General features: G+C 37.4%; 1 non-coding gene across 1 annotated transcript; it reads left to right on the top strand.

Moving 5' to 3' along the window:
- The first annotated feature begins 15,433 nt into the window (after positions 1–15,433).
- On the top strand, positions 15,434–15,540 carry LOC120108308. Its single transcript, XR_005509708.1, has one exon. It is a non-coding gene; the product is annotated as a small nucleolar RNA R71 (small nucleolar RNA).
- Positions 15,541–16,605: the final 1,065 nt, after the last annotated feature.

Below are 16,605 nucleotides of genomic sequence, written 5' to 3'. Positions count from 1 at the left end.
TTCAAGATAGATTGCCCAAAATTGAAATGGATGACAAGAAAACTCAAGAAGAAGATTCTCATGGCTGAATGGAGTGAGAGTGAGGAGTCAAGTTCGGAAGAGAAAGATCAGCAAAACACGGCTCAAATCTGCTACATGGCCAATGAAGATGAGGTAAATTCTGAACTTGAGTGTGATTTTACAGTAGAGGAATTACATGATGCATTTTTACATCTTATTGAAGAGCATAAGAAGCTAATTAATAAAAATAAAGTTTTAAAAGATGAAAATCAATCCCTTATGAAAGATAAGCTGAAACTATCTAATGACTATAAAACATTAAGTAAAAAGTTCACTAATGAAACCAAAAATCTAATTACTGAAAATTTTAAACTAAAAGAAGATGCAGAAAAATTTTAAACATTAAGTTTAGACTTAGCTCAACTAAACTAAATATGATTTTTGATAGTCAAAAAGCTGTATATGATAAAATAGGCTTAAGATATAAGACAAATAGAAAACAAAAATACTTAAAGAATATATTTGTTAAAGCCAAAAATGAAAATTCAACTTGTTATTGTTGCAATAAAGTAGGACACAAAGCATACAAACGTAATTTCAGAAAATTCAGCTATAACAAATTGAGTAATAGAATAAAAAAAGGCCCTTTCTTCTGCTCGCCCCCGCCAACTAGAGATCCTCAGAAGCGGACCGAGGAGGAGGCCATCTCAGTGTTGATTTGATCTCAAAAGAGCAAGCTAAAATACAAGAAAATTTGGGTTCCAAAAAGAACATCAAACACTAACCCTAAAGGACCCAACATAGTTTGGGTACCTAAAATGCATCCTTGATTTTGATTGCAGGTGTGTCTTACAGCCGATGACAAGAATAGACGTTGGTATCTAGATAGCAGCTATTCAAGACACATGACAGGTGACATAGAGCAATTTGTCACCTTGGAATCTAAAGATGGTAGAGTGGTAACTTATGGAGACAATGGAATCATTGGAAAGGGTAAAATCCATATCACTTCATCTATTTTTATAGAAAATATTTTGTTAGTTAATGGTTTGAAACATAACTTACTTAGTATAAGTCAATTTTATGATAAAGGTCTTAAAGTTTCCTTTGAAGCTTCAGTATGCATTATCACAAATCCTAAAGATAAAAGCATTGTACTTATGGGGCATAGGCATGAAAATATTTGTATGGTAGATCTTGATGACTTAGCCAAAAAAAATGGATTATGTTTAATCACTAATGAAGAAAAGAAAAATGAAACAAGTTGGCTATGACATCGTAGACTAGGACATGCTAGTATGGACTTAATATCAAAACTAGTCAAAAAGGATTTGATAAGAGATGTACCAAAATTAATTTTTGAAAAAGATAAAATTTGTAGCCCATATCAATTAGGAAAGCAAACAAGATCATCTTTCAAATCAAAGAATGTAGTGTCAACCACTAGACCTTTTGAACTCATCCACATGGATTTATTTGGACCTACTAGAACTACAAGTTTAAGAGGGAAAAAGTATGGACTAGTGATTGTGCATTTCTCAAGATATACATGGGTTTCATTCTTGCACATAAGAATGAAGTATTTTTAGCATTTTTGAAATATTATAAAAATATTATAACTGAAAAGAATTTTACCTTAATTGCTATTCGAAGTGATCATAGAACCAAATTTGAAAATCAATACTTTGAAGAATTCTGTAATGAAAACGACATTTCTCATCAATTTTTAGCACCTAGAACGCCTCAACAAAATGGGGTTGTTGAAAGAAAAAATAGGACTTTGGTAGAAATAGCTCGCACTATGTTATGTGAGTCAAATCTTCCAAAGTACTTTTGGGCTGAAGCTATAAATACTGCTTGCCATATTTTAAATAGTATTTTAATCCGTCCTATAACAAAGAAAACTCCTTATGAATTTTGGAAGAATAAGAAACCAACTGCTAAATATTTTAGAGTATTTGGATGTCGATATTTTATTCTAAACAATGGCAAGAAAGATTTAAGCAAATTTGATGCCAAGTCAGATAAGGGTATCTTCTTAGGATTTCTCTACTTCTAGCAGGGCATACAGAGTCTTCAACAAGAGAACACTTGTTGTTGAAGAATCAATCAATGTTATTTTTGATGAGTCTGATAGTGAGTCCCCTAGGAGAGAAGATATTCTTGATGATGATGCAGGGATAATTGAATTTGAAAAGTTGAATCTTAATGACGTGCCAAATCAAGAAAAGGAAGGTGAAAGGAAAAAAGAAAATGATCATAATCCACCACAATCTCAAGACTTGCCAAAGGAATGGAGGTATGCACATGGACACCCTAAAGATCTAATTATTGGTGATCCGTCACAAGGGGTAAGAACTCGATCTTCTCTAAGAAATTTGAATAATTATCTTGCTTTTGTTTCACAAATAGAACCTAAAATTTATGAAGAAGCTGAACATGACATAAATTGGATTAATGCCATGCAAGAAGAATTAAACCAATTTAAAAGAAGCAATGTATGGACACTAATTGAAAGACCAAAGCATAATTCAGTAATTGGAACAAAACGGGTCATTAAAAATAAGTTAGATGAAAATGGAGTAGTTACAAAAAAATAAAGCTAGACTTGTAGGTAAGGGATACAATCAAGAAGAAGGGATAGATTTTAAAGAAACGTTTGCTCCCGTAGCTAGATTAGAAGCTATCAGACTACTACTAGCATTTGCATTCTTTATGAATTTCAAACTATATCAAATGGATGTAAAAAGTGCCTTCCTAAATGGTTATATAGAAGAGGAAGTTTATGTAGAGCAACCTCTCGATTTTGAAAGTCATGAATTTTCTGATCATGTATTTAGACTACATAAGGCACTATATGGATTGAAACAAGCACCTAGAGAATGGTATGATCGACTAAATAAATTTTTGTTAAATAATAATTTTAGTAGAGAAAATGTAGATAAAACACTTTTCATTAAGAGAAAAGACAAAAATTTGCTAGCGGTACAAATATACGTAGATGACATCATATTTGGTGCTACTAATGAAAGTCTTTGTAAAGAATTTGCTAAATTAATGTAAGGAGAATTCGAGATGAGTATGATGGGAGAATTTAATTTCTTTCTCGGATTACAAATCAAGCAAACTAAGAAAGAGATTTTCATTCATCAAATTAAGTATACAAAGAAAATACTAAAGAAGTTCGGAAATGAAAATCACAAGGGAATAGACACTCCGATGAACCCTATTAGTAAGCTAGACAAAGATGAAAAAGGAAAAAGCATAGATATGAAAATCTATAGAGGCTTAATTGGATCTTTGCTTTACCTTACTGCTAGTAGGCCTGATATAGTGTTTAGTGTAGGGATATGTGCTAGATACCAGTCAAACCCTAAGGAATCACATCTAAGTGCTGTCAAAAGAATTCTTAGATATCTAAGAGGAACCACAAACATAGAGATTTTTGTCTTGATTTGCTTGCATATTCATATGCGGATTTTGCTGGATGCAAGTTAGATAGGAAGAGCACTAGTGGGACATGTCAATTCTTAGAAAACAATTTAGTGTCATGGTTTAGTAAAAAGCAGAATTTAGTAGCATTGTCGACGACTGAGGACGAATACATCGCAGCCGAGAGTTGTTGTGCTCAAGTACTATGGCTCAAGCAACAACTAGAGGACTATGGAATCAAGCTTAACAAAATTTCTATAAAATGTGATAACACTAGTTCCATCAATCTCACTAAAAATCCGGTTCAGCACTCTAAGGCAAAGCACATTGAAATTGGGTATCACTTCATTAGAGATCATGTGCAAAATGGAAATGTATGTATTGAGCATGTGTGTACCAAGAAATAATTAGCTGATATATTTACAAAATCTCTAAGTGAAGATAGATTTTGCATGCTTAGGAAAGATTAGGCATATGTGATCCCTTTGTTTAAAAAAAAGGGGGGGAAATGTTGTCTCATGATATGCTTCTCTCATTTTGTAAATCCCATGAAATATTGATAAAATTATTGATTTATAGATTCCTTACATGTATATCAATGTCTCATGAAGATTTGGTAAAAATCAGAAAGAAGGAAGAATGGAAAAAAAATAAATTTGGGAGTCTGAACCGGAGCCAACCCGAGCCTAGAGTGGGGTCGACCCCTCCTTGAGTCGACCCAAGCAGAAGCTGGGGTCGACCTGACGGCGGAACCCCCATTTTTAAAGGGGAGTCGTGAGCAACATTAGGTCATTTCTATTCCTTGTACCCTCCAACAAACCCTATTTCCTACTCTCCAATCCCCTCCAATCACTCCCAAACAGTAGTAGATCGCTCTCCCAAGCCGTTAGATCAAGTTCTAGAAAAGGGTTTGGTGAAAATGGGACCCAAGCAAGCGGTGGCCAAGCGAGTCGGGAGAGTGACACATGTAGAGGAGCATCCTAGAGAGTCATCTACAGTGCCTCCATGATCTGAGCCATGTGCGGAGCCTCCTCCACCTCCTTCCCCCTCAGTTCAACTTGCTAGGTATGCGAAAAGATCGGTTACTACGGGTAGAAGGATTCATTCCAAATTCTTGGATAAAGAAGGGTTCCAGTTGGGTGGTTGAATCTGACAACAAGGATGGGAGTATCTTTTCTCCCTAGATTTAAAGACCTACCCGAGATTAGTTCATGAGTTTTATGCTTTTCTACGAGTCAGTCCAAGAGGGCTTGTGTCCAAGGTTTGTGGAGTTCGAGTCCGTGTTTTCGAGGAGAGCGTAGGACAGTTGCTTCATCTCCCTTGTGAGGGTGCCACACCAGACAAACCATAGCACAAGATTAGAGCTCTGCAGCTGATTATGGAGAGAGATGAGATAGATTTTTCAGAGAACTTGATAGCTAGCTCCTTATCAGCTGAGATGAGGTTGCTGCATAACTTCATAGGTCGGATACTGTTTTCGAAGAGTGGAAGATTCGACCATGTGTCTGAGCGTGATCTGGCCATTATGGAGCATGTTATTCAGGGTATTCCCCTGAATCTTCCAGCCATGATGATCAGACAGATGTGTGAGGCCATATCTAAATCGAGAGTCTCGTTACCATACGGTATGGTACTTGTTGCGGGATTTGCACCCCGTCACCAGCACAGCCCGCACACCAGCCGAGCAGGGAAAGCGACCGCGTCCTCACCGAGGTATTGTTGCTGCGATTTTAATCTTGCTCTTTTAAAAAAAAAAATTAAATGTAGGATACCCCAAGTATAGGGTGTAGCAAAGTAATATTCTCGGTGAGACCGAGATCGAATCCACAGGGATTTGGCAGTGAACAAAAACTAAAGGCTAAATAATATTCGAATTGACAAAATATAACTAAGGCATCAGGATTCAGCCTAGCACTTCATCATGGTTTTCTTAAAATCATCTATTATCTCAGTTAAATAGATTTAGTTTTATGGGCAGCATTACAGTAATTATATTTTAAACTACAGGGATTTCTAAGCATCTGTTATACCCGGGAGAAATAACAAATCAAAAAAAATATATAAGTTTGAAATAATTTCTATAAATTTACTGCACCATAAATCAAAAAGAAAAATATTAAAATCCCATTGATGATTAAATGAAATACATGAAGATTTAGCTACTCATATGAAATGGAAACATTTTTATAAAAAGGAATTGTAAAGAATAACTTAAAATAAACATAAATCCCTTTTTCCTTTTTTTTTTCTTTGGTTCAGAAAACAGGATGCTCTGTTTTCTTCTCCCGGTTGCTTCCTCCCTTCCGAGGCCTCTTCTCCTCTCTCGCTCGGCTGGGAAAGAAATGGATGTTGGCTTCCCTGGTTCCGTGGCTTCCCCTCGCTTCCTCCTTTTCCTCCACCGTGTGGTTCTCTCCTTCCTCGTCGGCTGATTTCCCTCCTTTCGTCCGGCTGGAAAGATTGGAAGAGGAGATGCTCCCTTCTCGCCCCCCCCGTGGTTGCTTGCTCGGCTGCCTTCTTATAGCATGTTGAAGAGGCCGGATGAAACGCGGCTGAGATGCGGGGTGGAGGGAGTTGCGAATATGGGAAGACTCCTCGTGGATGGAATTAATTTGCTGGGAACGGCTGGAAAACGATCGGATGCATGGAATACGTGGATGGCCGTTGGGGTGTTGAGAAGACTCCTCGGCTGGAAGCTCTATTCCGAAATGGATGATCCGATTGCATGTGCTGGGAGGTCTCGGACGGTTGGAAGATGCTGGGAAGCTCCTTGGCGTTAGGAGTTTGAACATTGAAGAAGTTTGAGCTGCAGTCATTGATGTTGGATTTGTGGATAAGCTGAGAAGAAACGGGGGAGACGGAAGGACTCTGATGAATGCTGGGACGTTGCAGACGTTTGGGAAGTTAAGAAGACTCGGCTTGGGACTCTTCTCCTCCGATGGCTGCTGGCCTCCTCCCTTTCCGTCGCACGCTCCACGCTTGGATGAGCTGGGAAGAAACAGGGGAAACGGAAAGATGCTGATGAGATGCCATTTGGAATTGAAGAGCTGGTTTAGCTTAGGTCTCTTGGATGAGATGCCATGATGCTTGGAATTGAAGAGCCCGTTTGCATGTGCATGGAGGTCCACGGTGTTAGATGTATGCCCTAGAAGCCAATTTGGCTGACACATTGTTGATTCTAAGGACATAATTTTGTACTTGACTATTTATTATTGAATAAATAAAAGGCATCTTTTCATTCATATTGTTTATGTGTCTATGAATCGTCCAAGAAATTAATAAGATGATGATACATATTCTCAAGAGTTGAGAATTTGAGCCATGTATCATTGGTGATTAATTTCTAAATGCTCCTGATCAATGAATCATCACGAGGACGGTGATCGATCCGATCAGTGCACAGATCACTTTCCTTCTGGATGGACGAGACTTGAGTCCACAGTGTTGGGACACTGAAGTGATAGTGCAGGTGCTTGTTAGAGAACAAGGGTACTGAGCGTAACCAAGACAAGAAGTCACTTGGATGTCTATCCACTCGTCAGTGACTTGCTTGATGTTGCAGTAGTGTGACTGGTCCTTTGACCTGCGGTGCTTCGGCTACTCACAGTGAGGTTATTGTAGTTTGACTGCACACATACATGGTCTCTAGCCATATGGGTCCATGCAGTGTAGATTGGCTGCAGTAGGTTCACTGTAGGAGTAGGGTATGCACCTATAAGGAATCTATCGACCTTGATAGAAGAGGAGTGATCCTATGTGATTTGTTAGACTGAGTTCTAAGACCTTGGCCAGGGCAGTAATATAAAGTGGAAAAAGAGTTTTCTACTATCGAACTCGAGTCGAATAAATCTTGACATATGACAGACGATGGGGTTTGACGAGTTGTCCATGACCTCCATCCTGTAGGGATCCACGATAGTAGGACTGTATCACATGTTAACTGCACCTAGAGGTTCATCATTCCATTCTGCTGGGTAGCCACTACATGCTGCTAGGTGTCACTGGTGGATGGTGGGACTCATAGGGATTATCTCGATGATCGATAAACCCTAATGAGTTGAGTTGGAACCGTTCCAACCCATTGAAAGGAGTTTTCAATGATATAGTGATAGAGATCACAATATATCTCACTACCAGTCAGAATAGAACCTATGGGGTCACACACACTAGAAGTATTGACCGATCCGATGGTTGAAATCGTGATTAGGAATCACAAGAAATCAATTTGATTGATAAGAAGTTGAAGAAGGAACAAAGGGAATTAATTAATTGGACTTAAACACAAATCCTACTTCGGGTAGGATTCCTAGAGTCCTAATTGGATTAGGACTAGGAATCCTAGTTGGAGTAGGACTGGGATTCCTATTTGGAATAGGATTCCTACAATCCTAATGAGATTAGGAATTTTGAATTGGATTCCTACTTGGAGTAGGATTCCTAGAAATCCTAATTGGATTAGGACTTCGGATTCAAATGGAGTCCTAATTGGATTAGGACTAAAATTAAACAAATCCTAATTGGATTAGGATTCCTTAAGTCTAAATTAATTATTAATCTAATGAATCAACATGACTCCTAATTGGATTAGGATTGAAGAGTTCAATTGAGTCATGGTTCATTCAAGTCCTAATTGGATTAGGACTAGCATAGATTGAACCCAATTTGGCCAATCCTAATTAGATTAGGATTAAACCATGAAAGAGGGACCTAATCCTCTTTGGAAGAGGATTAGGCTAACCAAGTAAGAGGGGCATCAGCCCCTCTCCACTTGATTAGGTGCGGCATGAAGAGAGAGGGGGCCGGCACCCCCTCTTGGAAAGTTGTCAAGGGCTCCTAACTCGTAGGAGCCCTTCATCCTTATTAAAGGAGGACTAGGGCCGGCGCCCTAGTGGAATCCTTTTCCTCCTCTTCAAGCCGTGGAAGCCCCCTCTCTTCCTCTTAGTTGCAGCCGCCATCAGCAAAGGGAAAGGAAGAGGAGGCGTCTCCCTCCTCTTGGTCTTCTTCCTTGGCTCCAACGCATGAAAAGAGAAGAAGGCTGCAGGGATTCTTCTTCTTCCTAGTCTTCATCCTTCTTCTTCCTCCTTCCAAGCACAATCAAGAGTTGATTGAGAGGGAGGACATCAGCCATCAAAGCTATCTCTGCAAGGGAGCTAGCACCCCGGTGAGATAGAGAGCTTGGATCGGATCCTGCTTCGTGTGGATACCCGTAGAGGCCGGACGTTTGAACGGCTTCAAGCGAACCCTCTTCCAAAACCACGAATTCAGATTTGCGGTGATCATCTACCCGCGCAAGGTGAAGATTTGATCTTCCTAATAGTTCTAAAAGTTTTAATTCTTACCTAATTACGAAAGGTCTCGAAACAACGTTCATGCGATGAACGTCGAACCCGTGCATGCCTCTTCCGCTGCCATCCGATTTAATTTTTGAAATATCAGCGGCGTGTGCGGGTTCCCAACACACGGTCAGTTGGGAAATTGGAAAATTTCAAAGCCCCCATGCTGTGGATGTTTGGAAAATTTATTGAGCTTGGGCTGCCAGGCATTGGGCTCAAATCCAGAGTTACTGGGTCTCTTGGATTAATTTCACTCAAACACAAATAAAACATTAATTAATTAATTTTATTAATAAAAATTAACTATAATACTAATTAAGATAATATGAAAATTATACTTTTGTACTCTCATCACACCCCCCAACTAACTTATTGCTAGTCTCTAGTAATTTAGTGTGAAAATGATAAAATGAGGGTGCAAAAGTATTGTTTATTTTATTAATATATATATATCAATATGCATGAATTAAAATAAATACTCACTTTCGTAGAGTATTACGATTGCACTTAGCACGTGCAACAAGCCGTTAAACCCCTAGGTTACCCTAGTGGACGAGTGTTGTCTCGTGAGGGTTTGCAGTGATGTTACCCACAAACATCGTTTTTAAGTTAGAAGATACTTTAAAACATAGCAACTCTTAAGGCAAATGTAAATGTGACGTCTCAGAATACCTATACCTCCACCACAATTGGGTACCCTTTGAATTTTAGGTGCACTACTCAAATTCACAAATGTTAACTACTATTTGTTAGCTCCCAATCCACTAAATTTTCTGAATATCACATGTTATTTATCCAGAATGGTTCGCATATAAAAATGAAGCTATCAATCCCAACTAGACATCCCAGGTACACAGAGTTCTAAAACAATGGAGTCAAACCAGTCATCCACACGTCACTTGGTTTAAGTTTAACTAACTTACTCATGTTTAATTTATTTTTTTTAATTATTATTATTATTTTTCTTACATAGTGACTACAACAGTCCAACTCCATTAGGCTCTAGTAAGGTCCATGTAACGAGCTTTGGGTCAATGACTCTTGATCCAATTGGCTCAAGGCATTAGGTGAAACACCCCTCGGACTTAATTACTCGAACCAGACTACGCCACGAGGCCAGACTAGTCACTTATTTCAGTCATTTTCACCTTTTTACGCGAACACTCGCTGCTTTGTAGGCAAGAGGCCCGGTTACTCAGTGAAGACAAACTGTATTATTTCTCTTTTTTTTTTATTTTTTTATTTTTATTTTTTTATGTAACGTGACTGTATTGTGACTATAGGTCAACCAAGGTCAGAACATAAGGCACCCAGGTGATCTAGCCGGGAATTTCAAACTCAATCTTTATGTGAAAACCAAATCATGAACTTTAAGATAAGGACACTCGTACTTCTTTTGCGAATAAGGTCAACAAATAAATAGGTAACACAAGTGAACTCCTGAGGCTTTCCTATTGTCATTGAATACTTGTGTGGGGATCTAATAATAGGTCTCTAATAAGTCATAATATGCTCCTTGCCTTAATAGCTGCACATGTTTATTTCTTTGAAAAATATAGTGGTAATTAAATGCAACAAAATATATGTTTGTTATTATTATTACTATTATTATATTTTTGTATTATTTTTTATTTATATATATATAAATATATATATATTTTTAAATAGAGTTTTTTTTTTTTTGACATATATGACAATTGGTATGATATATAGAAAAATATAGTAATCTCTCCCCCCAACTTAAATTCAACATTGTCCCCAATGTTTCAACATGAATGCATTAAATATGATAGTATGAAGGATAATAAGGCTGAAGGTTAGAATTTACCTGATAGAATGACTGCACACTGTTGTTGCTCACCAATTGTCATAAAGAAAGAAAAATTATGTACAAACAAAGGATCTCTAGCAGATATAGAGATCAATCCTGATAAACAGGATCTCCCAGATTGGTCGATTCAACTTCTGGGGTAAAGTTGTCCAAAAATAACTTCAAACGTTGGCCATTTACTTTAAAAATATTACCGGTGTTTGGATTCTCTATCTCAACGGTTCCATACGGATAAACAGTTTTAACTATAAATGGACCAGTCCACCTAGATCTCAATTTTTCTGGAAATAAATGAAGTCTTGAATTATACAATAGAACTTTCTGAGAAGGCTCAAATGTTTTTCTCATAATATTTCTATCATGAAAGATTTTCATTTTATTCTTATAAATTCGAGCATTCTCATATGCTTCATTCCTGATTTCCTCTAGTTCATTAAGTTGAAGTTTGCGTAGTGCACTAGCCTTATCCATATCAAAATTAAATCTCTTAATAGCCCAGTATGCCCTATGCTCCAATTCCACAGGCAAGTGACAAGGTTTGCCAAAAATAAGACGGTACGGAGACATACCAATCGGACTTTTAAAAGCAGTACGATAAGCCCAAAGTGCATCAGTTAAACGCAAAGACCAGTCTTTGCGATTTGGGTTAACCGTTTTTTCCAGAATATTCTTAATTGATCGATTGGATACTTCAACTTGTCCACTTGTTTGTGGATGATAAAGGGTGGCGACTTTATGGGTGATCCCATATTTTCGTATTAAAGCCTCAAAAGGCTTATTACAGAAGTGTGAACCCCCATCACTGATGATGGCTCGAGGTGTTCCAAATCTGGAAAGAATGTTTTCCTTTAAAAATTTTAGAACAGTTTTGTGGTCATTATGTTTGCAAGGAATTGCCTCAATCCATTTGGAGACATAATCCACAGCTACTAAGATGTACAAATTTCCGAATGAAGGAGGAAATGGGCCCATAAAATCTATTCCCCAACAATCAAATATTTCGATAATTAAAATTGGGTTGAGGGGCATCATATTCCTACGAGTTATCCCACCTAACTTTTGACAACGCTCGCAAGCTTTGCAAAAGTTATGGGAATCTTTAAACAAGGTGGGCCAATAGAAACCGCACTGTAAAATTTTTGCAGCCGTTTTCTTAGCAGAGAAATGACCACCGCAAGCTTCAGAATGACAAAAGGAAATGACACTAATAAATTCGTCATTAGGTACACATCTCCTAATAATTTGATCTGGGCAGTATTTGAAAAGATAAGGATCATCCCAGAAAATTTTTTTTATTTCAGTGAAAAATTTTCTTTTGTCTTGTTTATTCCAATGACTTGGTAGTTCACCTGTAACTAGAAAATTTGCAATGTCTGCAAACCAGGGTGAAGATGTGATCTCAAACAGTTGCTCGTCAGGGAAAGTGTCTTTTATGGGTGAATTGTCTAAGGAATCTGAAAGAGTGAGACGGGACAAGTGATCAGCTACTACGTTCTCTACCCCCTTTTTATCTCTTATTTCTAGAAAAAATTCTTGGAGCAGAAGGATCCACCTAAGCAAACGCGCCTTAGCATCCTTTTTTGAAAGAAGGTACTTAAGGGCAGCGTGGTCAGTGTAGATAATGATTTTGGATCCAATCAAGTAAGACCTAAATTTGTCTAGTGCAAATACTACGGCGAGTAGTTCTTTTTCCGTAGTGGTGTAATTCATTTGTGCACTATTTAAAGTCTTACTTGCATAGTAGATAACATAAGGTTTCCTTTCTTTTCTTTGCCCTAGAACTACCCCAACTGCATATTCACTAGCATCACACATAATTTCAAAAGGAAGCGACCAGTCAGGTGGTTGCATGATGGGAGCAGAGGTCAGCAAGCTTTTAAGTTTATCAAAAGCTCTTTGACATTCTTCAGACCACACAAATTGGGTTTCCTTTTGAAGGAGATTACATAAGGGTTTAGATATTGAACTAAAATCTTTAATGAATCTCCTATAAAATCCTGCATGACCCAAAAATGAGCGTATATCTTTGATAGTTTTTGGGTTGGGTAAGTTAGCAATTAAGTCAATTTTAGCCTTGTCTACTTCAATTCCTTCAGATGAAATAACATGCCCGAGAACAATTCCCCTAGTTACCATGAAATGGCACTTTTTCCAGTTTAAGATTAGATTCTTCTCCTCACACCGAATTAAGACTAGTCTTAAATGGTCCACACAGTTTTCAAAAGAGGAGCCAAAAACCGAAAAATCATCCATGAAAACTTTCAAAAAGCGCTCAACCATGTCAGAGAAAATACTGAGCATGCATCTTTGGAAGGTTGCAGGAGCATTACATAATCCAAAAGGCATTCTCTTGTAAGCAAATGTGCCAAAAGGACATGTAAAAGTGGTCTTTTCCTGATCTTCAGGATCAATTGCAATTTGGTTGTAACCTGAATAGCCATCTAGGAAGCAATGATATTTATGACCTGCTAACCTTTCTAAAATTTGATCAATAAAAGGTAGAGGAAAATGATCCTTCCTAGTGACAGAATTAAGTTTCCTATAGTCAATGCATACACGCCAACTAGTGGGGACCCTAGTTGGAACTAATTCATTGTTGGCATTTTTGACTACAGTAACACCAGATTTTTTCGAAACCACTTGGGTTGGACTTATCCATTTACTATCTGAAATTGGGTAGATCATACCCGCATCCAGAAGTTTCAGAACTTCTGCTATAACCACATCCTTCATGTTTGGGTTTAATCGACGTTGAGGTTGACGAGAAGGTTTGGCATCAGCTTCTAAGTGGATTCTATGAGTGCAAATTGAGGGACTAATTCCCTTGATATCAGCAATTGTCCACCCTAATGCTCCCTTATGTTCCTTGAGAATTTCTAATAATTTTAATTCCTGATTTTGTTCGAGTTGGGATGATATGATCACAGGAAAGGTCTCTTCTTGACCAAGGTATGCATACTTTAGCTCAGATGGTAAAGGTTTTAGCTCAAGTTTGGGTGCTTGAACACTAGATGGTAGAGGACTATTGTTGCGTGGGGGCAATTCTTCAAAACGAGATTTCCACCTATCCGTATCCAATAAAGGAGCTGAATCTAATATAGCACTGATTTCTCTAAAGTTTTGGTTTATCTCTGTATGTCCAAAATGAGTTAGGCATGTTTCTAAAGGATCAGAAGAAAGAGATGGGACAAGAGCATCTTCTACAATGGAGTCGATCAAATTAACTCCATGAATTTCATCATTTTCATTGTCGTTATCGGGTTGTTTGCATATGTTAAATATATTAAAATCTATAGTCATATTTCCGAATGACATTTTCATTATTCCATTTCGACAGTTGATCAAAGCATTAGAAGTAGCTAGAAATGGGCGGCCTAAGATAACAGGTATTGGAGTGGTACAATTCATGACAGGCTGGGTATCTAATACTATGAAGTCGACTGAAAAATAGAATTTATCAATTTGGACAAGTACATCCTCGACTACTCCTCTTGGTATCTTTATAGATCGATCAGCAAGTTGGAGAGTAACCTTAGTGGGTTTTAGTTCACCAAGTCCTAATTGTTCATAAACTGAATAGGGCAGTAAGTTAACACTAGCACCTAAATCCAGAAGGGCTCGTTGTATCCTGAAGTTTCCTATGATGCAAGATATGGTAGGACAACCAGGATCTTTATATTTAGGTGGGGTGTTGTGTTTGAGAATAGCACTCACCTGTTCAGTTAGAAAAGCTTTCTTTTGTACGTAAAGCTTTCGCTTTATGGTACAAAGATCTTTTAAAAATTTTGCATAAGATGGAATCTGCTTAATGGCATCTAATAGAGGAATGTTAATCTTTACTTGTTTAAAGATTTCCAGAATTTCTTGATCAGGTACTCCTTTTTTAGCTGCAAGCAAGCGCTGAGGAAATGGAGCAACTATCTTGTGATGCAGTATTGGATCATTTTGTTCATTATCATCTTCATCATTCTTTTCAATAGATTTTTTAGGTTTGTCATCTTTTGTTGGAATTTCTTTGTTAATTATTTTTCCACTCCGAAGGGTTGTGACAGACTTTACTTGCTCAAATTTAGGTTGGGATGAACTTGCTTCATGGACCTCATGTTGACCCTTTGGGTTAGATTGAGGTTGGGCTGGAAATGTCCCTCTTTCCCTAACATTAAGTTGAGCCTCAATTCTACCTACAGAATTTTTAAGTTCTTGGAGTGATTGCATTGTATTCTGATTTATTTGAGTCTGCCCTTGCATGAAGGTTTGCAAAGTATCTTCAAGGGATTTCCTATGTGGTGGCACATAAGGAGTAGGAACAGAATTTCCTTGAGATTCATTGGCAGTGGGTCCATGTCTCCAGCTAAAGTTAGGATGGTTTCGCCAACTAGGATTATATGTTTCTGGAAATGGTCTTTTATAAGTATTGGTGAAATTTGCTTGATCATGCAACACTTCTTGAAAAGCAGGGATTGTAGAACAATCCTTGGTTACATGTGCATTACTCTCACAAATTCCACATATACTTTCAACAATAGTTTGTGCTTTTCCTATATTGGCTTTGCTTAATTCCATGGCTTCAACCTTCCTAGTCAGATTAGCAATTTTTACATTGACATCATTATCATCTTTAATAAGATATATTCCTCCTTTTGCATTAGGTGCTATTTTAGATTTTTCATTTTTATCTGTTGTATCCCAAGCTTGTGCATTTTCTGCTAAAAGATCAAAATAATCCCAGGCTTCATTTGGTTCCTTACTCATGAATTCACCATTACACATCATTTCTACAAATTGTCTCATATTGGAGGACAAACCATCATAAAAGAAACTAATGACCCTCCAAATTTTATATCCATGATGTGGGCAAGCAAGCAGAAGGTCCTTAAATCTTTTCCAACACTGAAAAAATGTTTCTCCATCTTTTTGTGCAAAGTTCATGATATTTCTTCTAAGTGTGTTTGTTTTATGTGTTGGAAAGAATTTCTTTAAAAATTCTCTTGTCATTTCTTGCCAGGTGGCTATGGTCCTAGGCCTTAAGGAGTGTAACCATGACTTAGCTTTTTCCTTTAAAGAAAAAGGAAATAACTTAAGCTTAACTACCTCTTCAGTGACATCATTGAAATGAAGTGTTGAACACACTTCATCAAATTCTTTTAGGTGCAAATAGGGACTTTCAGAATCAAGTCCGTGAAACTTTGGGAGTAATTGAATTATTCCTGGTTTCATGTCAAAAGCTCCCGCAGCAATAGGAATAACCATACAAGATGGGGTACTGGTCCTAGTGGGTTGTAGATAATCACGAAGCGTTCTAATAGGTAAATCATCTTGAAATTCATTATCTCCCTGATTACTACCATTATCTTCCATTTGATTATTTGAACTTTTATCCCTAGATTCAACTCGGAATAATCTTTTCGTTTTATCCCTTTGCCACAACCGCATATACTGACCAATTAACCAGTTGACTTTTTTTTTTAAATTATTATTATTATTTATTTATTTATTTATTTATTTTGTCTATATATATTTTTTTTTAGAGTTTTGGATGAGTATGAATATTACCTAAAGCTATGAATATTGACACCCTGCTACTAAAATTATTCACAATCAAACAGTATCAAAGCATAGCACCCTTATTTCTAATGTAGGAAAAATAGGACTAGTATGAACAAAACAGAAAAATTAATTTAAATACTCACGGCCGGAGTTCGTTCACTTCGGGAATCCAAAAATTTGATCTTGATCTTCCTCGTTACTGGTCCCGCTTTTTTGTCGTCCTTGAATCTGTAAAGAATTGAAATTTTCAGCCTTGTTCTCGTTCGCACGTTGCAAATCCCCGGCAACGGCGCCAAAAACTTGCTACGATTTTAATCTTGCTCTTTTAAAAAAAAAAATTAAACGTAGGATACCCCAAGTATAGGGTGTAGCAAAGTAATATTCTCGGTGAGACCGAGATCGAATCCACAGGGATTTGACAGTGAACAAAAACTAAAGGCTAAATAATATTCGAATTGACAAAAT

Source organism: Phoenix dactylifera, unplaced genomic scaffold (assembly GCF_009389715.1).
Source record: "Phoenix dactylifera cultivar Barhee BC4 unplaced genomic scaffold, palm_55x_up_171113_PBpolish2nd_filt_p 001265F, whole genome shotgun sequence".
NCBI lineage: Eukaryota > Viridiplantae > Streptophyta > Magnoliopsida > Arecales > Arecaceae > Phoenix > Phoenix dactylifera.
The sequence above is the reverse complement of the archived record's forward strand: the minus strand, read 5'-3'. Positions and strand labels throughout refer to the sequence as shown.